Source organism: Echinops telfairi, unplaced genomic scaffold (assembly GCF_000313985.2).
Source record: "Echinops telfairi isolate 266 unplaced genomic scaffold, ASM31398v2 ScPeMD7_7468;HRSCAF=8506_0, whole genome shotgun sequence".
Classification (NCBI taxonomy): domain Eukaryota; kingdom Metazoa; phylum Chordata; class Mammalia; order Afrosoricida; family Tenrecidae; genus Echinops; species Echinops telfairi.
Genome location: NW_022111369.1, coordinates 50,451,852 through 50,476,727, shown reverse-complemented (window position 1 = coordinate 50,476,727; position 24,876 = coordinate 50,451,852). Strand labels below are relative to the sequence as shown.

Here is a 24,876-nt window from a genome sequence, read left to right as displayed (position 1 = left end):
AGAGAGAGAGAGAGAGAGAGAGAGAGAGAGAGAGAGAGAGAGGTGTATGGTTCGTGGGCTCTGGTCAGCTTCACTTGGCAGACATGACTAGAGGATAACATGGCCTGAAAGCATGACTTTGCCTTCATCTTTGTGTTTATCGTCATAGGAGTGGATTCATACAATATTTGTCTTTTAACGATTGACTAACTTTACTTAGCATAATGGTTTCCTGATGGTTTCCTCACTGTTTTTTAGGAATGTGTAGTATCCCATTATTTATCTATACCAACACTTTTTAAATTTATTCTTCTACTGATTGGAATTTGGGCTGTTTCCACTTCTTGCGATTGTGAATTGTCCTGCAATGAACAAGGAGAACATACATCTGTTTGTTTTGTCTCTCATTTCTTTGGGGTACATGCCAAGCAACGGTATTGCTGGGTTGTACGGTATTTTCTATTGCCAGATGTTTTAGGAATTGCCAAACCCTTTCCCAAAGTGGTTGTGCATATTTACAAGCCCGCCATCAGTGTTTAACAGTTTCAATCTCTCCACACCCTGACCAGCATTAGTTATTCTCTGTTTGTATAAATTAGGCTATGGTTGGGGTGTAAGATGGTATGTCACGTTGTTTGATTTGCATTTGCCAGATGGATAGTGAGCAAGAGCATTTTCTCATGTACTAGTTATCTATTCAGATGTCGCATGTGTGACTACACAATTTAATGTCTAATACTAGACACTTTTGAGGGAAAGACACACTCATATTAATTAAACTGGAATAAATATGTGAACCAAGAATTTACAGAGAAAGCTAGGATATGACCCTACTGCACCCTTTCCTTCACTTTTCAGATCCTTGAAAAATAGATTTACTCAATTTTAAAGCATTATTCAATTCTTTCTTTAATGCCAATAATAATCTAAAGTTTTCATTGTTGCTGTTAGATGCCATCACGTTAGCTCCAACCGATAGTGACCCTATGCACAACAGAATGGAACACTGCACGGTCCTGTGCCATCCACACAATTGTTCCTATTGCCGAGCCTATTGATGCAGCCACTGTGTTAATTTCATCGAAGGCTTTCCTCTTCATCGTTGCTCCTCCCCTTTTCCAAGCATGATGTCCTTCTCCAGGGACTGGTCCCTCCTAACAACATGTCCAAAGTATGTAAGACAAAGACTTGCCCTCCTTGCCTCTAAGGAGCACTCTGGCCTTACTTGCTCCAATACAGATCAGTTTGTCACGAAAGATGTTGTCATTAAAGGGGTTAAATTGTGTTGCAAAATTATAATAAGGACAGGAACACATAAATATGCCTAAATGATTAATTTATTAACATTACTGGAGAGGAAATATAGTTTTAGAGACATAACAGTAAGTACAATTACAGAAAATATTTTATACATATTTTTTATTTTGTTTCTATTACTGTCAATTCAAAATTGAATTTCTAATAATAAATGATTTAAAAATAGAATATGAAAAGGAATGCATAACTAGAATTCAAATAAAGGTAAGTCCCTGATAGAACACAAAAGTAAATAATGAAAGTTTTGCTATTTTCACATAGATTCATTTTAAAATAATTCATTTTTGATAACATGATATAAAGCAAAGATGCCACATATCCAATTGCAGCCAATTCTGTAGAATAAAGAGAAAATTTAATATTAAAAATAAATAATAAAATTATTCTTTTTTATCTATGTGTAATTTTAGTATAAATAACTTATAAGATAAATTCCATTACAAAGAAGAAGTTCAATTGTAAATGTTCTCTGACATGTATTCCTTGGGTGCATATGAATTTTTCTAATCTATCATAAGCACAAAATAATTTCATATCTTAAGAATCCCAAAGCTCTGTTCTTTTTTTTCACCTCCATTCCTAGACTTAATCATTTTATTTTTGACTCATGGATCAAAAGCCCTCAAATCCATTTGCAGGTTTCCCACCTGGGTTAAGCCTCTGGTGAACCCCATGACCATTGTTAGGGATATGAGTCCCTGTTATCAGATAAAGTGCACTGAAAGTGGGCTAAGACAGAAGGAGTTAGGCAAAAATTTGACACCTTATCATTTGTTCTCTTTTAACCCATTCAATTTGTTCTAGTTTTTAATATTTTCTGCCTTCTTTTTGATTGAGGTTTTTCTCTATTTTGTGATTGTTTGGGGGTTATTTTTGTTTTTTTCTGTATGTTCTGTCTATGAAATGAATTCTGTAAGTCTATAGAGGCAGTAACTGAAGCAATAGTTTCTTAGGGTTCTTGAAAGGGAGTTTGGCGGGAATGAGGAGCTAATAATGAGTGTAAGAAAGAAAAACATGTTCTAAAATTGAGTGCGGTGATGTTTGCACAATTCTTCAATATAATTACACCATTGAATTGCAAGATATGTGAGTTATATGCTAATAAAACTGTTTAAAAGGCAATATAAAATTTTAAATGCAATAAAACAAAGTCTTATAACAAAGCTAAGTTCAAAATAAGGATTAAAGTTTACCTCTAAAAAGCAAAAAGTCTTAAATATATTTAATGAGAAATAGGAAAAAACTACATTTACTGTTCCTAAAAGTGATTTAAAAAAAAAAAACAGGTATAAAGCATCAGAAAGCAAACCAATAAAATCTTCTATGGTCATTCCATGAAAGAGAAGCTATTTGAAATATGGAGGGCATATAATCAGGTTAATAAATAATAGTTAGCCTTGTGAATAAATTGACCATTAATAAAAACATGGGTTAGTATATTGATGGAGTTTGCCACTATCTTGCCTTTACACAGAACAATGAGATAAAAAGTATTGACTATGGCAATGATCAACTTAAATTCCAATTCCTGAAACTTACCAGTATGTAGGAAGGGGCATTAACTTTGTAATCTTCTTAGACCTTAAAAATAAATCAATGATGCATATATAAATGTACAATTCACATCTTGACAAGAACACTTGTCTAAGTAATCAATTAAACATCACATGTCCATATATCAGGAGCAGGGTATTGTGAAGGAAGGCTAAGGCAAACAAGGAATAGATGTACACAAGAAAAACTTAAAACTACAGAAAATAATAAATTACCACTATTTCATGCCCAATCTTACTATCAAAATTAATTTTGGCTTCACAAAGCCTGTATCTTCTTTATCTTACACAGAAATTTTCCAAAAACCAATTTAATAAGAATCCTTCCAAGCTTTCTTCCCCAACACTCAGTTTCTTCTCAGAAAACCGGAACAATGAAATCAAAATCAGTGTGCTTTAGCTTAGGCGTGGGTGTTTGTTTTCGGGGGTGGAGGAAGTTCCTCAGGTGATTCTATTATATTAATTTCTGAGAATTACTGATTTAAGCAATGTTGTTGTTGATTAGCACACATTCCTTTTTTAACACTATAGAGGCGCTATTTATCACAACGTAATATATGCATCATGAATGAAACAGCAAAGTAAGTAAAGATGAACTTACAGCAATAGGGTGATAAAGTGGACCAAAGGTTTTTGTCCGTGGGTTGAACTCACGGGCCGAGCCAAGAGCAGGATTTGGGTACAGCATAAAGGATTGGAAAGGTCTCTGGGGTTGGGTCAGTACTTGCTGGGGGACAGGCAGAACTTGAGGTTGATACAGAGGCACCGCGGGGAGAGGAGGAAGCACTGGCGGCGGAAGCAGAGGCTGGGGCAGCTGTGGCACCGAGAGCTGGAGCACGGAGAGGGGGAGGGGCAGATTGTCCAGATCACTGAGACGCAGGGTCTGGAGGTCTAAAGCAGGCGTTTCCAGAGATTTAAAGAAGGGGATCCCTTCGTGCCTAGGAAGGAAAGGCAGATTCATAGCAAGCTGAGCAGGAGACAGGATGTTTTGGGGAAGGTAAGGGTCATTATAAGGATAGACGAAAGGCTGAGGCTGGGAAAAGGGGTAGATTTTGTCCTGGAATTCATCCTGGAAAGAAGGAAAAGGAATAGTTGAATCTACAATTCAGAGGCAACTGTCATTCATCATGAATCAATCTCTTCTCTCTTACTCCAAAAACCCCAACTGATTGCCATTAAATCTATTCCAACTCAGTGGCCCTGGGCCCATTCTTTCTCTTGGGGAATTATATTGGTCAAAACACCTTCAGTAAATGAAAATAAAGAAAGAATATTCTGCACTTATCTTAGTTAAGATCATTTTGGGGCATGTGAAGAATATTGAGTAAAAAACACTCTTTGAGTGATTCCTCATTATTCTACCACTTCATAAGCGAACTCAGAGTTCAAAGTGAGCCCACGGTTCAAGCTGAAAACAATGTTTGGGGATTTCAAGGCATTTTTCACCTTTTGTGGGGATGCCTGGGTAATTTTAACTGTTCACTTTAGACCTTGGAAGACAGCTTTTCAACATATGTTTATAATAGACCAAATTTCTTTTCACATAAGAAAAAAACCAAATTTCTTTCACATATTTAAAAAGACTTAAAAGTATAGTCCTTTCTATGGAGCTTTTAAAAATTTCATTTTAATGAAATTTAGTAGTAATATGTGACTACGTTCAGGAAGTTATTTAACACCAGCTAACTCTTGTCATTTGGTAGAAGTAGTTATCTGGAGTCTTTTAAGAAATATAAATGGTAGATTCAATTAACTAAAATGTATTTAGTATAACCACCAAGTAATCCGCCTTCATAGATAAAACTGAGAACTTGAAATATTGCAATGACATAAATATGTTATGATAAAATTTAATTAAATATAAAATTGTATGCTAGCTAGAAAAATCCTGGGCTATTAAATAAACTCTGCTATTCAGAAACTGTCTTGTATTACTACACAATTGTTTGCTCAATTACTCTGTGTCTCTGTTTTCTCATCTCTGTAATGGAAACACTTTTAAAGCATCATGCGGTCATATAAAATTTACAAAATGTTCATGCAAAACCATTTGAGCATACATTATGTGCTAGATCATCAACCATATGGGACAGATACACTCATTAATGTTCTTTATACATAAAGAAGAAAAAGAAAAAAACTGGAGGCCAATGTTACAAAATTGATAAGTTAACAAGTTGTGATTCTATGTCATATTGCCTTCCTATTCCTTTGCATTACCAGAGCTACCTTGAGTATAAGACACATATAGTTTTAAACATGGAAAAACTCCTGCTAATGTATAGTTACTTAGGCATTTAACTTATATGCTAGAATTTATGAGTTTAAAAACTGCATTTATGTTAGAAAAAATGTACTGACCTTGTCAATGTCCCATTTCTTATACCAGTTGAGGAAACATGGCATATAACTTATTACCATTCCTTAGACTGAGCATATACACGTATATAATGTATACTTTCTGTATGTATTACAGTTCCTAAAAAACTTTAGAAATAGACTTATTAGGTAAATTACCTCTCTTTGTTGCTCCTCACGTTCAATATTCTCAAGGTTTGGCTAAAATAAATCATAAACAGACTGAAATAATCTGTGAAAATCACACGAAATTTTTAAAAGTATATTTAAATGTGAAGGTTTTAGGGCATTTTGTTGATTTGTTTAGTAGAATCCTTCAAAAGGTAAAAATAAGATTTACTTTAAATAATTTCTAATAAAGTAAGCTATTCCCATTCATCAATATAAATCAGAAAATGAAGACGAGGACATAATGTGGACATGATTTGGTCGTATCATTCACGGCTTAAGATATTTGCTGAGACTAGAATGCTTTGCTGTTCTGTGTAAATTCTGTGTATATATAGCAGGTTATGCACATAGTATCGATACTGTAAGTCCCTAAGTACTGCTACTAGGGTTTCAGTTCATACATGACAAATGTCACGGCAATAAGTGGACGGTTGCAGGCAAGTTTTCTAAGTAATCCTCTTGTCTTGGTCTTATTAGAAGGTCTTCAACAAGTATTGAATAAATACAGTGGCTTTCAAGGTCATCTGTGTAGGCAGTTACAGTCAAGGCAGTGAGGTGATGTTACATTCCAAGTTTAAAGGCTGTGCTTACTGTTGGGGGTACTGTTTGGGGGGCTCCAAAAGGTGAATTCTGATAGATTTTTTTCTCAAAGGACTCAAGGCTATCACAATGGTTTATTAGGGAGAAATTTCAAGAAAATTGAAAACTATGCTATTGAGGAAAAGGCTAGGCAACTTATAGCAAGGAATTGTTTTTCCATCACAACAATGCACCTGCTCATTCTGTCCAGAACAGCAAGGGGGCCTTAGGACAATTTCACTGGGAAACTTGACCCCGTCCAACCTACAGTCCTGATCATGCCCTTTCAGACTTCGTTTTTGTTCCCCAAACTTAAATAACATTTAGGAAAATCACAATTTGAGTCCCTCAAGAATGTTCAAGGTGCTGTTTTGTCATAGTGCAAATGTAAGAGTGTAGACTCATTTGGGGAAGGTAAGAGAGGAAAAGCAGTTTTAGAAGTGTGTAGACTTAGATGGAGGGTACACCATGAAACAATTGCTTCATATTTTGATATTTTTGTCTAATAAAGATTTATGGTTTTATAGCAACACTTTTTGATTTGCATTTGTGTGGGTGTTTGTGTGTGAGAGATAGAGATAGAGAGAGATTACATATACACATGCACATAGATCCACACCAAAACCATCTGCTGTAGAATTCACTCCATATCATAATGCCCTTATAGGGCTTCTGAGACTGGAAATCTTATGGGAGCGGCTGGGGTTTGTCCTTATGATTAGCATTCTAATGCTTACTTCACTCCAAACCAAACCAAACCAAGCCAACTCACTGCCATCGGGTCCATTTCAACCCCCAGTGATTGTACAGGGCAAGGCAGAAATGCCCCTGTGGGTGTCCAAGATTGTAACTCTTTATGGGAATACAAAGCTTCACCTTTCTCCCTCAGGGTGCCTGGTGGTTTTGAACTGCTAGCCTCAGTTCAATGTATCACCTCTATGCCACCGGCACTCAGGCATGCACATTTCACCAAGGCTACTTTATGCATACAGATAGATTAATAAAATTAAGTTAGTAAAGGAAGTTAGTGAATGTAAAGTAGGTGTGAATGACTCTCTACCCTCATTCTTTCCATGACCAGTGATCTTTAACACCCCATTTGATTCTAAAGAGCATGCTGTTCATTGAAAGTACATTTGAATGATGATCGATTCCATCTACTTATTCTAAATTCAGTAGTTATGTGCTCTCCCAAGACCTTACTGCCAAAGACGCTATGCCAACTCAGAGCAAGCCTTTAGGACAGGGCCGAGCTGGCCGCAAGTTCTCACTGGAATAGAAAGTTTGCCGAAGTTACTGCTGGTGATTTCCCACCGTGAACCTTGCAGATCGCCACCGGACGCGTCGCCACTCCGCCACCGGGGCGCCCCGCCTCTACAATGAAGCCAATGACCTGCACGGATTAAACATCTTCCCTAAAGATTTTACAAGCTTTTTCGAAGAGACAAAATACAGAGATGTATTTTTCAATTAACAAATGAAGACTGACCCAACATTGGGTAAATAGCTACCTCTTTCAGCCAAGTATTTTTATGTTATTTATGATGACCCTGTATCTCCTGGCTTCTTATTGTTTAAGGCGACGATTACAAGTACACAACCTATCGATTTGAATATCTGCCCACCTCCCTTACCGTCTCTTTGCTATGAGAATTGACCTCCTGGTCTTTTCAGTGCACACGAAAAGTAGGCAATGTCTGACCCACCAACCCAGCAGCCCGCTGCCGTGGGGTTGATGCTGACGCAGACAGGCCCTCCCGGTAAGTGTGTCCACATCCACAATAGATTGCACAGGTTAAAAAGACAGGCCAAGTTACCGTAATGAAATGAATGTCACACAATGAAATGGAAAGCGCAGCATTTTACTGGTCTACATTTGAGAAATTGCCTCTGAATAAAATTGTCTTACCTCATTGTTTGAACGAAGTTCTAACGACTGTGAAGAGAAAGAGGCAGGATTAAACAATTGCCAGAGATGACCTCAGAGCATTATTGCTTCATTCTTGGGAAACTATCTCTGAATATAAATATCTTACCTCGGTAGATACAGTAAACTGCTCTGTCTGTAAAAGACATGGGAGACACCATTTTAGTTTTCTATGGTTAACTCATATTAATCATGACTCTTACTTATTTGTACCTCATTTATGAATAGGGATCTCTTTCATAAAGTTATTTGAGAAATTAAAGTGACTGTTATGTGTCTTCTGAAAACTTTGGAAGACAATTATAATACATTTTAAATTCCGTGACTTTTATATTGGTGTATTTCTATACAACCTGTGTACAGCACCAGGATTCCTGGTGGCACTGTGAGTTAAACATTGGGCCAATAGAATTAAGGTTGATTGTTACTTCAAAGCCAACAGTTGCTTGTTAGAGAAAGAGGAGACTATAGAGATTTATAGTCTCAGCAACCCGATCTGAGTCAGAATCAAGTTAATGGAAGTGGGTTTGGTAGACAGCACAAAACTCGGATGATTAATAGAAAATGAATCTGTAATAAAACCATTTATTATAATTATTATTTTGGTACGGCCTGATACTCCATTATCTTTGACTTTAGATAGGATTTGACCTAGGCTTATAATTATCTACACAGATAGATATTCACCGGAAAATATTCTTTCCTATAATGAAACTCTTGTTGCTTTAAATTCATTTCACCTCTTTATTTTATTGCTTGTTAATTGATTATTCCTCAAGAAACTGGTGGGACAGAAGTATTACAAGCACTTGACCTAACTTTGCGACCCTGAAGGGAGGGAGTTGAGACAATTCCTGAATGTAAACCATTTTCTTAGAAGCAAAAGCAAAATGCCAGAGTCGCCGGTAAGATTTTGAATCAATTCAACACTAAAGGACAGATCTGACTGCCCTTTAAGGTCTCTAAGGATATTAGCTCTTTATGAAAGGAGATGCCTTATCTTCCTGCTACAGAAAGGCTTCAAACCACTAACATTTGAATTCATGACTGACTGACCCTTTAACCACTACACTTCCAGGGCTCCCTTCAGAAGCCAAAATATTATGCTGAAATTCGCATTATTGGAACATTTAAAATATTGATAAATGTATTTTCTACACCTAATCAGCTAGCCCATTATATGCTAATTACTTGGACATTTCACTCCATACTTACCTCCCTTCCAAGAGCAAGAGCCACGAGGCAGGTGAGGATGAGGACCTTCATGGTTATCAAGTCCTGCAACGAGGAAAAAGTAATGCGCTCATTCAATGTGATCTATTTTATTAGTTTGTCATTCTTTAGTTAAGGCTATTTGTGCCTTTAAAAAATCTGAAAGATAGCATATCATTAAAAAGCTGCATTTTACATAAATGGTGATAAAGGCATCATAGGATAGAGGCAACATAAAAATTTCACTGTGGTTCCCTGTTCCTACACAGTAAATTCAAATTTCATTGCCAGCCATTTGGACATGTTCAGCTCTCTGAAATCTCTACACCGCTCATCATCTCACCTCTGTTTCACTTTTGGGAGAAGGGTTGAAAGACCTTCTAAACACTTGAAGAAAAAGATTTAATTGATTTTTGAAAAGAAATAATCAGTTAGCACTTCTTACTGCCAGAGAGGGTTCAAAGGCTGGGGATACGGTGATAAAAAACCAAAAAGTGTGAGGTCTAAATTCTGAAGGTGCCTCAATTCTTCCAGGGGAGGCTGATCAAACAACATTTATGTGAAAATATATATTTATATATACATACATATAGTTTAGTCATATCTCTTCGTTTCCAATAGATTTACATTTTACTGCAAATATTTTCTATAGCAGCAGCTCTAAGGTGATGCTCTCTTAATTGGACTCATTGTTCTTTGTTCCCTGTACCCACTGTGGCGTCTTTTCCTTGCCTTTTCTCTTTTGAGCCACGTGATTCTAGAGAGCATCTGTCATGACTCTTCCTGTTAAAATGTGTCAAAAATCTCTGGTTGATTTACCAGTTAGAAGTCAGTATATCTTGGTTTTCCCTCCACATTGTTTTCCCTGTTACCTCTTCTGGTGAAATGTATTTAACACTATTGAACCAAATTGTGCCTACTAAATAGCTGTTTTGCTTGCATTCACTTCCATTAACACACACACATGTATTGGGGAAAATAAGGGTTTTAACATAATATTCCTTGGTTCCAATTCTTCATTCTCAGGTCAGTAGACTAATTTTCTAAATTAAAAACATTTCAATGAAAAAGAACTTGTTAATTCACCTGAAAAATGTCCTTGTATTTAGAAACTCAAAATTACACTTCCTTTAGGAAAAATAATCTTTTCCTAGTTTTTTCACGGAGGCTATGTAGTTATTTATTTGTTGTACTATAAGATTCTGTGTAGATTTATATGGTTAGAACTCAAGCACGGACTGTGATAAACTCTGCTAGAGATCATTACTCATAAGGGGAAGGCCTTACACTTCTCATATCTTATGCAAGCTTTTAGGCTAAGAACTCCATTTTTGACTGATGTTTATATTAAGCTGTACTTTCTTCCAAATCATCTTTTTTTGTGTGTTTCTAAATCATGTATGTGGAATGTAAATTTTCTCAATAATGAAATGTGTTCTTTCCTTTAATTTTAATTCTGTATTTTCACTTCTAGTTTAATATTAGTTAAAAATATAAACTAGGTGACCACGGAGAAGTTAGATATTCTAGACAAATTTATGAGTACACAGTGGTCATAGAAAGAAAATATTTTAAAGCATTTTAAGTAGTATCTTCCAGTCCTTTTATCAGTTCTGTAACCTCTATCTCTTTAACTGACCTATGTGGTCTAGGAGGTAGAGGTTAAAAAAATTGAAGGAATGACTTGGAGACACTACTTAAAATATAAACTACCTATTGTGTCCTAGAAGATTCCTGGTGCCTTAGTAGTTACTCATTTGGGTGCGAATCCCAGGGTCAGCAGTTCCACATCACCAGCAGCTCCTCAGGAAAAAGACAAGGCTTTCTACTCCCATAACATTTTGGAAAGCTACAGGCGTAGTTCTGTTCTGTCCTGTAGGGTTGCCGTGAGCCAGAACTGCCACAGTGGTGGTGCCTTTGAGGGAGAATGGGTCCTGGTGCTGCTTTTGAAGCACTGGGGTCTAAAGCAGTGGATTTTTTTTCCAAATAGTATAATTTGAAATATTTTTATGACTTTGGTATGTTAAATAAAAGCAAAATACTTAAAGAGATGGATTTCTTCTTAGTATATATCCTATTCATTATCATGGTGCTTAATAAAAGTACTTATTGATAATACATTTTCAATACAGACACCAACTGCCCAGTCATGATTTTTATAAAATTTTCCAAGCACTTCTAATTTTTTAACCTAAGTTTTGAAAATAATGGCTATACTCTCTTTAATATTCTTATCCATATAAAATGTTTTAAGCAACAATAATATTTCAATATCTCAAACTAGTTCGAAATCAATGGTTAGAAGAGGATATATTGAAATTACATGTGAACTCTTACCTTTTCTGCGATGGAGGACAAGAGGTGAAGGTGGATCTGAGTGGATGACCATCTGTCTGCTTCTGTGCTTGTTTATATACATTATTTAATGGTATGCTAATTTTGTGGTTTGAAATAAAATAAAATCAATAGTTAGGATCTATTCCAAGAAGGATACATTGCCAGAAAATGATTTTTTCCTATTATCTATCCCCAGAAATCTGGAGAGTATTTTAACAAGGGAGCAATTCACAAATTTGATAAAGGAAATTTGCCCAGGAAGTGCAGTTGTCCAAAAACAAAAGCCAACAACTGAAGAAGCTTGGTTCCCCGGCTCTATCATCAAATCATTTTGCAATTTGGCACACAATTCAATCTGATGTCTGGTAACACCACTGGATCGCAAGTGTGAGTGACTTCTCTGAGAACACCAGAGATATTCAGATGCTACCTTAAAAACCATCCTTGATATGTACAAATATGCTTGACACAATGGATGAATGTATGGATTGTGATAAGAGGTGTAAGAGCCCCCAGTAAAAGCATTTAATAATAATAAAGCAATCATGCTTGATGATAACCTAAAGAGTCTTGGTGGTGTATTGGTTATGTGTTGGGCTGCGATTAGCATGGTGGGCAGCTAGAAATCACTAGAAGTTCCATGGAAGAAAGACTGGATTTTCTACCTCCTTAAACAGTTACAGTATTGGAAATCCACATAGGGTTCACTTTGAGTCAGCAATGACTGAAGGCATTGAGTTTGTTGTTTGTTGTTTTGTTTTGGTTATTTTTTGGGAAGCAACCATTAATGTTTTATCTCTCAATGGAGAAATTGACAAGTAGACAAATTCCTGGTGACAATGTAGTCATGTAAGGCAAATTGATTAGCTCTTAGAATCATTTCCTTTGGGAAAAATATTCAATTCAAATCAATACCTCAGGGAAATAGCCTTTGTTCTGAACAGGAACAATTCAGAGAAGGAATCTGGAAGACTCGTTTAGGCAAAATCCTGTCCATATTTATTATAAAAGTTGTGTCAAAGGCCACACAGATTTATTTGGCAAGTTATCTCCTTTTGCATGTAAGGCATATGAGGGAAAAACAGAAGAAGATACTCTAGTGCCATTACTGCTAACCCCATGCTGGGCACTACGGTCTCTACAGACATTACCTTGTAGAATTCTCACCAAGACACAAAGATTGGGAGGCAACTCTCATCACCAAAGGGGAATAAAAAGAAAAATAAAACCAAATCAAAGTATCCAGGAAAAGAATCAAAAGAGCAGAGTCAGGGAAGTCGTTGGAGTGAAGAGACGGAAGCACACGTGGTCATGAGTGCAAACACTGCACCGGCGTGGAGAAGGGTGCACTCAAAGAGCGACTTCGGGCCACGAGGAATCTTATCCCTCTGGTGCCGAGTTATTCGTCGTGTGGTTTAGAAATACATGATTTAAAAAAATTGAACGCAAACATGTAAACAGCCCTTGTGAGAAATTTAAAAGGGACCCATAGAATTGTATCCATCTACTGGGATAAGCAGAATTACATAAAAATGATTTTGGAATAGGGAAGATTTGAAACTTAAGAGAGAGGGGGCAGAAAGTGAAACATTTGAAACACACCAAAGAAGTGGGAATAAATTAATGGAGCAATATTCAGGACCACTGCCAGAACCGTTACACATACAATAAATTCCAAAGAAAGGGGACACAACCGAATATCCAGATTATAGAACAATGTTAATGACCTGAAAGCCATATTTTGCTGAAGATCCTCCAACAACTGATGGAGCAGCACATTGGCGAGGAGCTGCCAGAAGTTCAGGCCACCTTCAGAAGGCACGGCACAAGGCAAGCCATTGCTGATGCCAGATAGATTTGGTTGAAAGCAGAGAATATCAGAAAGATGTTTCACTTGTGCTTTATTGACTATGCTAAGGCATCCAGCTACATGAATCATAACAAACTATGGAGCGCCTTGAGAAGAATGGGAATTCTGGAACACTTCACTGTGTTCTTATGGAACTTGTGCATGGATCAAGAGTTAGTTATGTGGATGGAACAAGGGAACACTGCATCGTGTAAAATCAGGAAAGGCTTGCATCAGGGTTGCATCCTCTCCTCATACTTGTTCATCCTGTACATTGACCAAGCCATCAGAGAAGGTGGATGATGTGAAGAAGAATGTGGCATCAGGATCGGGGGAAGGCTTATTAACAACGAAAATACGCAGACGACACAACCTTGCTCGCTGAAAGTGAGGAGGACTTGAAGCACTTGCTGGTGAAGATCAAGGATTGAAGCCTTCAGGATAGATTACAATTCAATGTCGAGGTAACATCATGATAAATGGAGAAAGAAATTGAAACTGTCAAGGATGTTGTCTTGAACCGATCCAAAATCAATGCTCATGGAAACAGCAGATCAAAAGACATTGGGTGAATCTGCCGCACAAGACCTCGTTAGAGCAATCAAAACCAAAGATGTTATTTTAAGGACGAAGGTGCACCTAACCCATGCCATGGTCTTCTCTATTGCATCATATACATGGGAAAGTTGGACATTGAGCAAGAAGACTAAAGAAAGTCCTGAGCCTGGGAATGATGGAGCGGGAGAAGAAAATGGGAAAAGGACAAACAGATTTAACTTGGAAGAGGTCTGGCCAGCGAGTTCCTTCGAGGCAAGGATTATGAGCTCATTTCACATAGTTTGGTCATGTTGTCAGGAGAGACCAATCCCGGGAAAAACACAAAGAGGAAGGCCCTCCACAAGATGGATCGGTACTTGCAGCAGTGGTGCACGCACAGGAAAACTCGTGAGAGTGGCACAGGACTAGACAATGTTCCCCGTAGTGTGGATAAGGTTCCTGTGGGTTGGAACGGACTCAATGGCACCTTACAACAACAACAACAACATAATAATAATAAATGCACGCATTTTCTTCTGAAATGGAGAGTAGAAGATGAGCAATTTTAAAGCATATTTTGAAATATAGTTTGGAGAACTTGAACTCCATGGAAAGTATTCTTAATTAATTGTCCAAATAAGCGGAAAACTTATTTATCTAACAGCTGATATTGAGAGTACTAAATATGGGCTTGTGGACATTGCAAAGAATAGAAATTTTGGTTATGGTTGGTGGAAAATGAGCAAAAATATCCTCAAAGAGTAATTATGATCTGTCTCAGCGTATGTATCAGATTGTTGTCATTAACCAAGTAGATTTATAGTAAGAAGAAATTTGTACTAGAATGTCAACAGATTAAAGAAATTGAGGAGAAGGAGTAAAATTTGTTTGCTTTGACATGATCAATAATGAGATATTGGTAGAATGAGGAGGAAAGAGAGATCAGTAGGTGCATAAGAAACTTCAAATGGCTTAAACAGCTGAAGAGGCTACAAAAGGCTGGATCACGTCCAATGAGATAGAAATACATAATAAAGAATTGAAGGTTTTGCTCAGGTGTGACTTTCAGCATTTAAAAGAAGAGAATTTCTGGAAGTTGACTAAATTCATAAATTCTGTATGGCCATACATACAAAGTGCTTAAAAAGGTGGACATGAAGCTTTTAAAAGAAAAATACTGTAACATATTCCATATTAAATATACCCCAAATAAATAACTTAAATGAATACTAAATTTTGTCAAGCATTTAACAATTAGCCAAATACTGACAACAAATAAAAACAGTCTACTTCTTCTCCCAGAGAAAGTCCTAGGGCTTATATAGGAAGATAGAGAAATATATTTATAAGTAAATGAACTAAATATGATAATATTTTATGCACAATAAAATAAGTAGAACGAAAATATCTAGTTTACTTTTAATTTTTAGCTTATTTTTAAAGTGGAGCTGCTGGCAGTTTTGAGCTGAAAGACGGAGCTTCTAGTCCAGTACAGTTAGTCTCCGAAACCCTCAGGGTCGCTATGAGTCAGCACTGACTCGATGGCAGTGAGTTTGTGTTATGGGGCCTATCAGAAAGAAAGTAAAATTGGGAAATGTCTACTTCGGGGGTGGGGTTCTTGGGGGAGGATCAATTAAATTTTATTAAAAAGTGACTGCTCAGTTTGGGGCTCATAGCTGCTGTCGTGATTCGGTGTTAATCTATTAACATCCACAGACGCAAAGGAGGATATAAAGGAAAGAAGAGAAAATAAAGTCCAAAGAAAATCAGGGTTTTCTTTAAGTAACTTAGAATCTCGCCTCAAAGTGCTTGAAATTGCCCATTTATAAGAGCAGTCTCCAAGTTTCTTTATCACCTTAGTAAATTTTATTTATGAATGTAATTGGTTGATCTTATAACATTCATGTCTTTTATTTGCTCTCTGTAAGAAATATGTGGGGACTTTAATCGTTTGTGGGAAAAAAATCTCATTGTCTTTTAATTCCATCTTTCCATGAACTTTTCAGAGGCCCTGTATATTTAAGACTTAGCCCAGATAGATGCTTCTCTAATGTAAACAAGCAGAGTATACTGGTATTCTTTAGAACTAGTGTGTTACACTGGGTACATTCAGAGAAACAAATCCACAGAAATGCTTATGTATAAGAGAGAGTTTTATATAAAGGGTAAGTGCGCATCAAGAAACATCCCAACTCAGTGCTTCCCAAGCCCACAAGTCCAACATTAACCCATACACCCGACACCAATCCACAAAGTCCTACTCCATCTCACAAACACACACACTATGATGCTGATTTCAGGAGGGAAGCTGAGTCAGTGAATGTGTAAGCATCTCAGCACTGGCAGGGGTCTCCACACAGTTGCTCCAGCACCCAGGGCTGCATCAAGGTAGGTCCATGTGGCTTCTCCTTGGGGCTGTCTTGCAGGAAGTGAGCCTTGCCAGCTGAAGCAGGGAACTGGCTAAGGCAGCTGCACCCTGGTCTGACCATCACAAAACAAGAGACCTGAGAACTAGAAAGGAGCCATTTACCTCTCCGCCCTTCAATTAACCCCACATGTGTTTATTGGCCAGGTTGGCACAATAAACTTTAACTATCTCAACTAGTTAATGATTTTTATTCATAATATGCCCCGATTTCATATTTTACAATAACTTTGGTTTGAGGTGCCCTGATTTTCATGTATGTTTTATTTGTCTTACAATACTAAGTCCATGACTGTTTAAATTTGAATTATTCAGCTAATAGAAAAAAATTATGTTCATATTATACCAGAAAGAAATCATAAAAAGAAATGACCAAATAACTCTCATGTCATAGATTAAACTAGGAATGACCTTGACTGCACAGAATCCATTTCTGTGTTAGGAGCTTTCCAAATAAAAATTGGGGAGCCAGATATTTACGATAAAGGTAAGTGTTAGAACCCTGACGAACAATGGGAAATAAAAAGCAGCAACAGCTTTGGCAATGCACCAAACTGAGTGCATGGTCATGGCTATCATGAGAGTTGAACCCCTGAATTCTGTATGAGAGCCTGGCGAAGACACAATTATATCGAGATGGCCTAGAACTATGCGTCATAAAATTTGTTGAGCTAAAGCTCTTACATATTGGGTGGCAGATCTGAAATATGTAGGCATGATATTTGGGTGAAGCAAAAATGTAACGGCTGAAAACGTATATGTAAAATACTAAAGAAAAGAAGTATAGAGGTAAGTACAGAGAACAGTAAAGGGGCCAAAACATTTAAGAAATAAGTGCTGTTATTGATGCTTAATAAGTAGTGACAATTGATGCTCAATAACTAGTGACAAACTTTAAGTATACCATCCTGATACATACCTTTCTTAACCTATGGAGTGTTTCTTTGTTCTTTTTCTTTTCTTAAGGAATATTTTAACAGTTTTATTGGCATATAATTCACATATGATACAATTCAATTATTCATTCTTACCAAGAAAAGTTGTCACCACCATCTTCAATTATCACCACACCCAGTTTCATGTTTTTAAAGCAGCACAATAATATTGATGTTAGTATTTATTTCACTATGCCAGTATTTATATGCTGCTTCACAGTCAGTTTTAGAACAATTTCTTTGTTCTGATAGTCATCATTATTAACTCCCCATTTCCACTAAATATCCCCTGCCATACCCCTGGAATAATTATGTTTTTTGCCCTTCATTATGTCTATTTTTAAAATCATTTTACTGGGGGCTCACACAACTCTTATCACAATCCATACGTACATCAGTTGTGTAAAGCACATTTGTACATTCGCTGCCTTCATCATTCTCAAAACATTTGCTCTCCATGGAAGCTCCTGGTATCAGCTCCTCATTTTCCCCCTTCCTTCTAAGCTCCCCACTCCCTCATGAACCCTTGGTAAATTATTATTTTGTCATATCGTACACTGTCCGATGTCTCCCTTCACCCACTTTTCTGTTGTCTGTCCCTCAGGGAGGAGGTTATATTTAGATTCTTATCATCTGCTCCCCTCCCTACCCCACCTTCCTCCACCCTCCAGGCATCCCCACTCTCACCACTGGTCCTGAAGGGATCATCCATCCTGGATTCCCTGTGTTTCCAGTTCCTATCTGTACCAGTGTTCAGTCACTGTTTCTATAAAGGTACCTATCCTGGATTTCATATTGTAAAAAAAATTTAAACTTACAACAATAACAAAATTAAACAGATTAAAAACCTCAATCGAAGCAGAAAATATTAAAAACTAGAACACATTTAAAATGTATCCAAATGGAGATCAGATGACAAGGTGTTAAATTTTAACTTAATTGCATCTGCAATAATCCACTTTCCAATGCGCTCAAAATGACAGCCAGGCTGCACACCTCCCTGGTCTATGTTCAGAGAGGACTCATTTGAGTCTTAATCCACGCGCATGTGCTCTCTTTCTGTAACTGCTTCTAGGCCCATAGACAGTTTCCACATAAATACACTTCAGCAAGTGTGTTCTAGAATTACCATTCTTCAAAAAAGTATGCACAGTCTGTTCTGATCATCACAGTCAACTCTCTGCATAGTCAATAAAACACTACTGAATTTCTTTCTCTTATTTTCTACTTTCTGCCATCTGGTACCAACGATGATATCCCTCATGCCACATCCTCTTCTAAATCTCACCTGAATTTCTGACAGCTCACCCTAAATGTACTATTTCAGCTATCACTGAATGAAAATTATACCTGGATGTGGCATTAATGACATTACTGAACAATTCATCATTTGTCGGGTCTCGATCTTTTGGGATGGGCACATGATTATGGGTCTCTTCTAGTAGGTTGGTCAGGTCGCTGTTTTCTACATTAATTGGCATAGATGAGTGAGTGCTTACAGTGTTCTATTTTTGGAAACATTTTAGCTGTGGTCTCTCATTTCTGGAGCTTTCTGTTTCACTAATGCATTCAGTGACTTGGAAATCTTACTTTAGTGACATTGGTTCTTGATCATGCACTTCTTAAGATAATTGAATGCTGACCAGTTTTCCCTTGTCTTTTGATTCTTCCTGCAGCGTGGAATATTTTTTCCCATATAGTCTTTCAATAGTGACATTCTATTTAGTCTTTCCAGTTATTTCAGCTTCAGATCTGCTGCATGTGTTCTTCCTTTTTTGATTTCTAACTCCAGGTCTTTGCACATTTTATTATAATACTTTTTATTTTCTTGAGTTTCCGTGAGAAATTTTCTGTTCAGCTCTCTGACTTCATCAAGATGATGAGGCCTTAAAGCTCGTGCTTTGGACCAGTTATCAAGAGAAGGAGTTCCTGGAGAAGGGCATCCTCGGGGTAAACCAGAAGGCCAGTGAAAAGAGGAAGACATTCAGGGAGATGCACAGCACCTGCAACAATGGGCTCACAGGTCACAATGACGGCCAGGTCAGGAAGGGACTGACCTTTTGTTGTGTATAGGATCGCTATGAGTTGGAACCTTTCAACAATCCCTTAGACGTGGAGCGCCTATTTTTTCTTCAGTCTGTAATTGGTCTGTAAGCTCAACTGAAACGTTTTCATCTTGAGCGACAGTGCTGTCATTTGAAATTATGATATCTTTTTTTTTTACCACAGCAAGCAGCAAGCCACCCCAGTATGACAAACTAGCAGACCAGCGGTGGTCCTGGCATAGCGAACCATCATAAACACCAGCTCAGGGGTTGCATCCTTACACCACTAATTTCATTCTGCACCTCTAATTTGCCAGTAGCATTTTGTTGAAGGTTGTCTTATAAATGAAAGACTTTGGCACTTTCAAAGTGTGGGGTTCAACAATAAGGAAAAAGATGTTTTCCCTAATAAGGAAATAGCGTGACATATTCTGATTTATCAGTCTTCTAAAATGCCCTGCTGTTACTGGAGAATGAAAAGGCAAACAAGCAAAAAGGTCTTTCCTGTGTTGATAGTCTACTATTCCTGTTTTCACCGTCATACATCATCTCTATACTGCCTATCCTATTGAATAAAACAATTGTGGAATAATGCCTAGATCTCGGTGTTCCAAGAGTGAAGAAACACTCCAAATCTGTGGCAATCCACTAAAATATCTATCACAGCTTTGAAACAGGCTCTGTTCTCTATGAGGTCCGCTTTTTTGAGCATGTGACTCATGGTCATGCTCTCAGTCTGGATAATGTGTTCTGCAACATTCTGAGGTGGCCCACCAGCTCTATAAAAATAACTACAAACAAAGCAAGCAACAACAAACTAAAACACGTAAAACCCTCAATATAAAAGAACGCAGAAAATAATAACAATTAAAATGAATTAAAAATTGGATCGAAAGGGAAATCAAATAGTTACGGTTAAGTTAAAGTTTGACCTCACCATATCTGTAGTAGTCCACTTTCTAATACACTCTGTCCAAGGACAAAACTAATCACATCCCGAATCAATAGTCCTGGGGAGTCCACTAGGGGCTTCATCCATGTGGGAACTCTGCAAGTGGATTCTGGGCGTTCTCTGTCATCCATAGTTTTTGTAAACTGGCGCTAACAATGTCAGCTCTAATGTAACCCCTTCTTCTCATTTTGCATTTACAATCATCGCCTCACACGAGTTGCTGTGCTCCTTCCATGTAGATTTAATTGACACTCCACTCAGATGGCTTTGTGTTTTAGGACAAGCACTCTTTAAGAACCCGGATATTATTCTGTTTTGTAGTCAGACACCATCTACTTTCTTCACCACACATTGGTATAGCACCATATCTTCAATGATCACTTCATGAAGGCAAGTATGGAGCAGGGCCATTTCTTAAGAACTAGTTTCTCTCAGATGAGGGGTTATGATTAAGTGCAAGTTCAAAATCCATTCACATATTTAAGGTTTATATATATCTCAATTTAGAGGCAGCATTATCAGTTTCTTGATAAATAATATAAGCAAGGGACATTTGGGAATTCTAATAATAGTATCAATGTATGTAATGGTATATAATTTGAAATTAGTGAGAAATGGAAATATATATGTTTATATACATGAACGCTTATTAGACAAAAATGCATGGAACATTCACTTATACAGATTAATATCTCAAGTGATTGAACACTGCTTCAGAAAACAATGAGGCTTAGACACAATGCAAAAATATTGAGAACACTCATTCACTAAAGCACAACTCTACTAGGGAACTAAGATACATTGCAAAAAGCTAAGAAAATATTAAAATAGCAAATATGTGTTGTTCTTAAGTTGTCAACTATTGGGCAGCCTTTTAAGTAAGAGATTGGAGTCAAAGACCAATGATTTAACATCCACAATATTGGGAGCACACTCATGTTTCTCACCCTAGGGTGTTTCAGCTTTCGGGCCAGCCTGAAACAGGTGTGTTCAAGGCAAAGTCCTCTTCACTTACAGGTGTTTCCAAATCAGATCTGTGTAATGTGGCTAATGAAGAATGCTGTATTCCTTGAAAATCTAAAGTATAAAGCCCAGCACAAGGCCTGGGTAGTCAAGGGGAGGAAGGAAAGAGAGTTAAAAAATGCACAACTAGTAGTTTTGGATTTCTCAGGTGGGCAATACCTCGGTTCTTGTCTTTGCATGAGGAAGCATTCACACCGAAGCCTGGTATGTGATTCAAGTGGGTTTTTATAAAGGACGGAAGAAGTTTCAGTTTTACAGTCACTGAACACAGGCAAACTTGGGTCTGTGCACCCACACGTGGTAGCCAGAGGCCAGAGAGACCAAGGCATGGCCGAGCAGAAGGGCGAAGAAGAGGAGGAGGGCAGTCTCATGGTCCAGGTATTGGAGGCCTATGACTGGGAGGCATGGTCGGAGGTATTGGTTGACCCCATTGGCTGAATTAAGTCCACCTGGGCCTACTTGGGCCACCAAGGTTTGCCGCCCACCTGGCTGAGGCTTGAATTGGTGCATGCCCAGTAGTCTTTATAGCTTGCTTGGTTCTCCTCCAGCCTCCTGTGGACCCTGTATCTTCATACCTAATAGTAGTATAATAAGGGGGAGATTCTCCCATTGGGGATTCATGCAAATATCGTTGGGCCTTTTCCCCAGGAACAGGCTTTCCCTGCCTAGTTTACCAGCTAACGTAAGTGACATCACCTTCTCTGAGACATGCATATTCCTGCCTCTTCTCGTCCTAAATTTCTGATGAGATTCACTGATCACCATTGAAGGAGTGTGTATTCAATTGAGGTGACCTTGTGATAATGCTTTTTGACAGAAGCTATTTGGTCCTTTCCCAGCCTCTGTTTTATGAAGGCATGTTGATTACCAACCAATCAAATGTATCCCTTATTCTTTCCACCCTGTGAGGTAATTTTGGGGACAGAAAGAAAGAAAATGGGCAAAGGCAGAAATAATCTGAGAGTTTTATTCCAGAGCTCCCGGGTGAGGTTCACCAGTCCCTAGTTGGGGCCAGAGAAGGCGCGCTCTCCGGGGTAGAGGTGAAGCATTCCGGGTCTTGGTGAGGGAGTAGACCGGGAATTTTCCATTGCGATTTGACTGTCTGCAAAGCCGGGGCTAAGCAACAATGTTCAGTGTTATCTGCAACGGTTAGCCACGTACATCTGGGTTTTCAAGGTCACCGAAGTGGCGGGGGAGGCTTGGTTTTCCCCCACGTCCTTGGAGTGTTTTTCACTTGCCCAGGGTATTTTTCCACTTGCTTGCCCCACCCACTCCCATCTTTGCATAAGACACCTCTGCACATACTTCTTTAAAACAGTACAAAAGTTATTTAAGTATCCTTATGCGCCCCGCTTGTAACAGGATTTTGAATTTGCCTTTTGGTGATTCTCAAAGTGCAAATATTTGAATCTGAATGAAACATTCTTTTTTTTAATCTTCCAGAAACTCTGTTTCAGTTTTAACACAACAACATGATTTTTAAAATGTCCTTTTAACATCTATCACTTTATCTTACCTGATAATCTATTGTTTTAGCTATTCGTTTTTTATTTTTTAGTAGTGTTTTTGGAAAGTTATTTTCCTAGGTCATGTGTATCATAGGTCTATTGGGTTTTTTACCCCAACAATATTGGTTAAATGAATTAGTGAAAAATGAATAAGAAAAGGAAAAGAGAAAAGACGCATATGGGGATAAAGACAAGGGAAAATGAAAAAAAAAAAAACAGAGAAAACAAAGAAGGAAAGAAGAAAGTTCTTTGACCCTGTGAAAATGACTAGCCCAAACCACCCAAACTCACTGCCTTTGAGTTGCTTTTGACTCCTAGTGACCCTAGAAACGATTTCTGAGACTGTCATCTCTCCAAGAGCAAATATGCTCACTTTTCTCCTGTGGAGGGGCTGGTGAATTTCAACAGCTAACAGTGGGGTTAGCAGCCCAGCCCTTACCCTACAGCACCAGTGTCTACCTGACTGTACACAGGGTTGCTGGAAAAGGGTTCTAGGAGGGTTTATGTTGAAAAGTCAGATTTATTTCAATATTTTCCAGAACCTCTCTATGGCCTTTTAAATTGTGTAATGTTGGGTTATAAAGGAAAAGGAATATCAGAGATTAGATTTGCTTTAACTTTTAGCAGATGCATGTGCAATGATTAGAAATCAAACGACAAGAGAACAATGCATATAAATTGAATTTGACTTGTAATTTTACATGGTTAAATAAAATATTCAACATGTTTAGTATATTACCCAGAGAATAACCACTAATACAAATAGCTCTTTAAATATTTTTTAGAAAACTCAATAAATATTTCCATAAAACACCTAAAACAAAACTTAAACTCTATTATGACATCAATTTGTTTTAGGAAATATTTGGGGGGGAGCCTTTTAAAACCCATGAGTTCTCTCTCTCTCTATATATATATATATATATCGCTATATATATATATGATCTATATATACATATATATACATATATAGATCATATATATATACATATATAGATCATATATATATATATGATCACTTTCTATAATCATCTCTCGATGTTTTCCAATAAACTCTCAGATATAAATAACATTAAAATAACATCATTTTGTGTATCTTAGTATGATCGCTAAAATAGGAGGTTGGCAAAAAAAGCAAATGCCCCTAGCCCTGCTGGAGGTGGATTGACAGTGTCTGCAACTATGTCCTCAAACAACAATTGTTTCCAAATGGATACACCATTTACTCCTAACTTCTTAGTCATTAACTAAATATGAGATGTAATTTGCTACACATTATCCAAAGTATGACTGATCTTGGCAAACGTTTGTATCTACTTCATAACTTAAAACAGTCTAATGTGTGGCTTAGTTTCACAATCAATTACGGCTCTTTTCTCAGCTGCTGCTAAGGGGCTCAGTTCTTCTGAGGAAGCGAAGGCCACATTGGGGTGAGACCCTTACTTTATCGGGAGACTAGCACGGTGCCTGGCAGTCGCCAGCCCAGCCCTCCTGCACCATGGCCTCCCTCTCTGAGCTTGCCTTCATCTACTCAGGCCTCATCCTGTAAGACCAGGTGAGCACCAATGAGGACAAGATCAGTGCCCTCATCAAGGCAGCTGGTGTCAAAGTGGAGCTCTTCTGCTCTGGCCGGTTTTCCCAGGCCCTGCTGACATCAACACAGGGAGCCTTATCTGTAACGTAGGGCCTGGTGACCTGTACCCTCCACCGCTGCTGCCCAGCTGAGGAGAAGCAAGTGGAAGCTAAGAAAGAAGAGTCTGAAGGGTCTGATGATGACATAGGCTTTCGTCTCTTTGATTAAACCCTCAATAAAGCAAATTGAACTCTGAAAGAAATAAAATAAAATCATGCATTCGATTATTGGGTAAATCTGGTGCAGAAGACCTCTAAAGTGTTTGGAGGAATAAGGTGAGTTGTGTGCTTCTTCCATGTGGGCTTTGTTGCTTCTGAGCTTGATGGCCGCTTGATTACCTTCAAACCTTCAAGACCCCAGACGCTATACTTTTTGATAGCCGGGGACCATCAGCTTTCTTCACCACATTTGCTCATGCACCCATTTGTCTTCAGTGATCCATTTGACACCCCGTGATCACACAGGTTGATATGTTGTTCCATGTGGGCTTTGTTGCTTCTGAGCTAGATGGCCGCTTGTTTACCTTCAAGCTTTTA

General features: G+C 37.9%; 1 long non-coding RNA gene and 1 pseudogene across 1 annotated transcript; one reads left to right on the top strand and one right to left on the bottom strand.

Moving 5' to 3' along the window:
- Positions 1–1,597: 1,597 nt before the first annotated feature.
- On the bottom strand, positions 1,598–3,587 carry LOC123520972. The gene is made up of 3 exons (XR_006679484.1): positions 3,451–3,587; positions 2,836–2,877; positions 1,598–1,631 (listed from the first exon to the last, which is right to left on the bottom strand). It is a non-coding gene; the product is annotated as an uncharacterized LOC123520972 (long non-coding RNA).
- A 20,618-nt stretch (positions 3,588–24,205) lies between these two features.
- On the top strand, positions 24,206–24,508 carry LOC101657820 (annotated as a pseudogene).
- Positions 24,509–24,876: the final 368 nt, after the last annotated feature.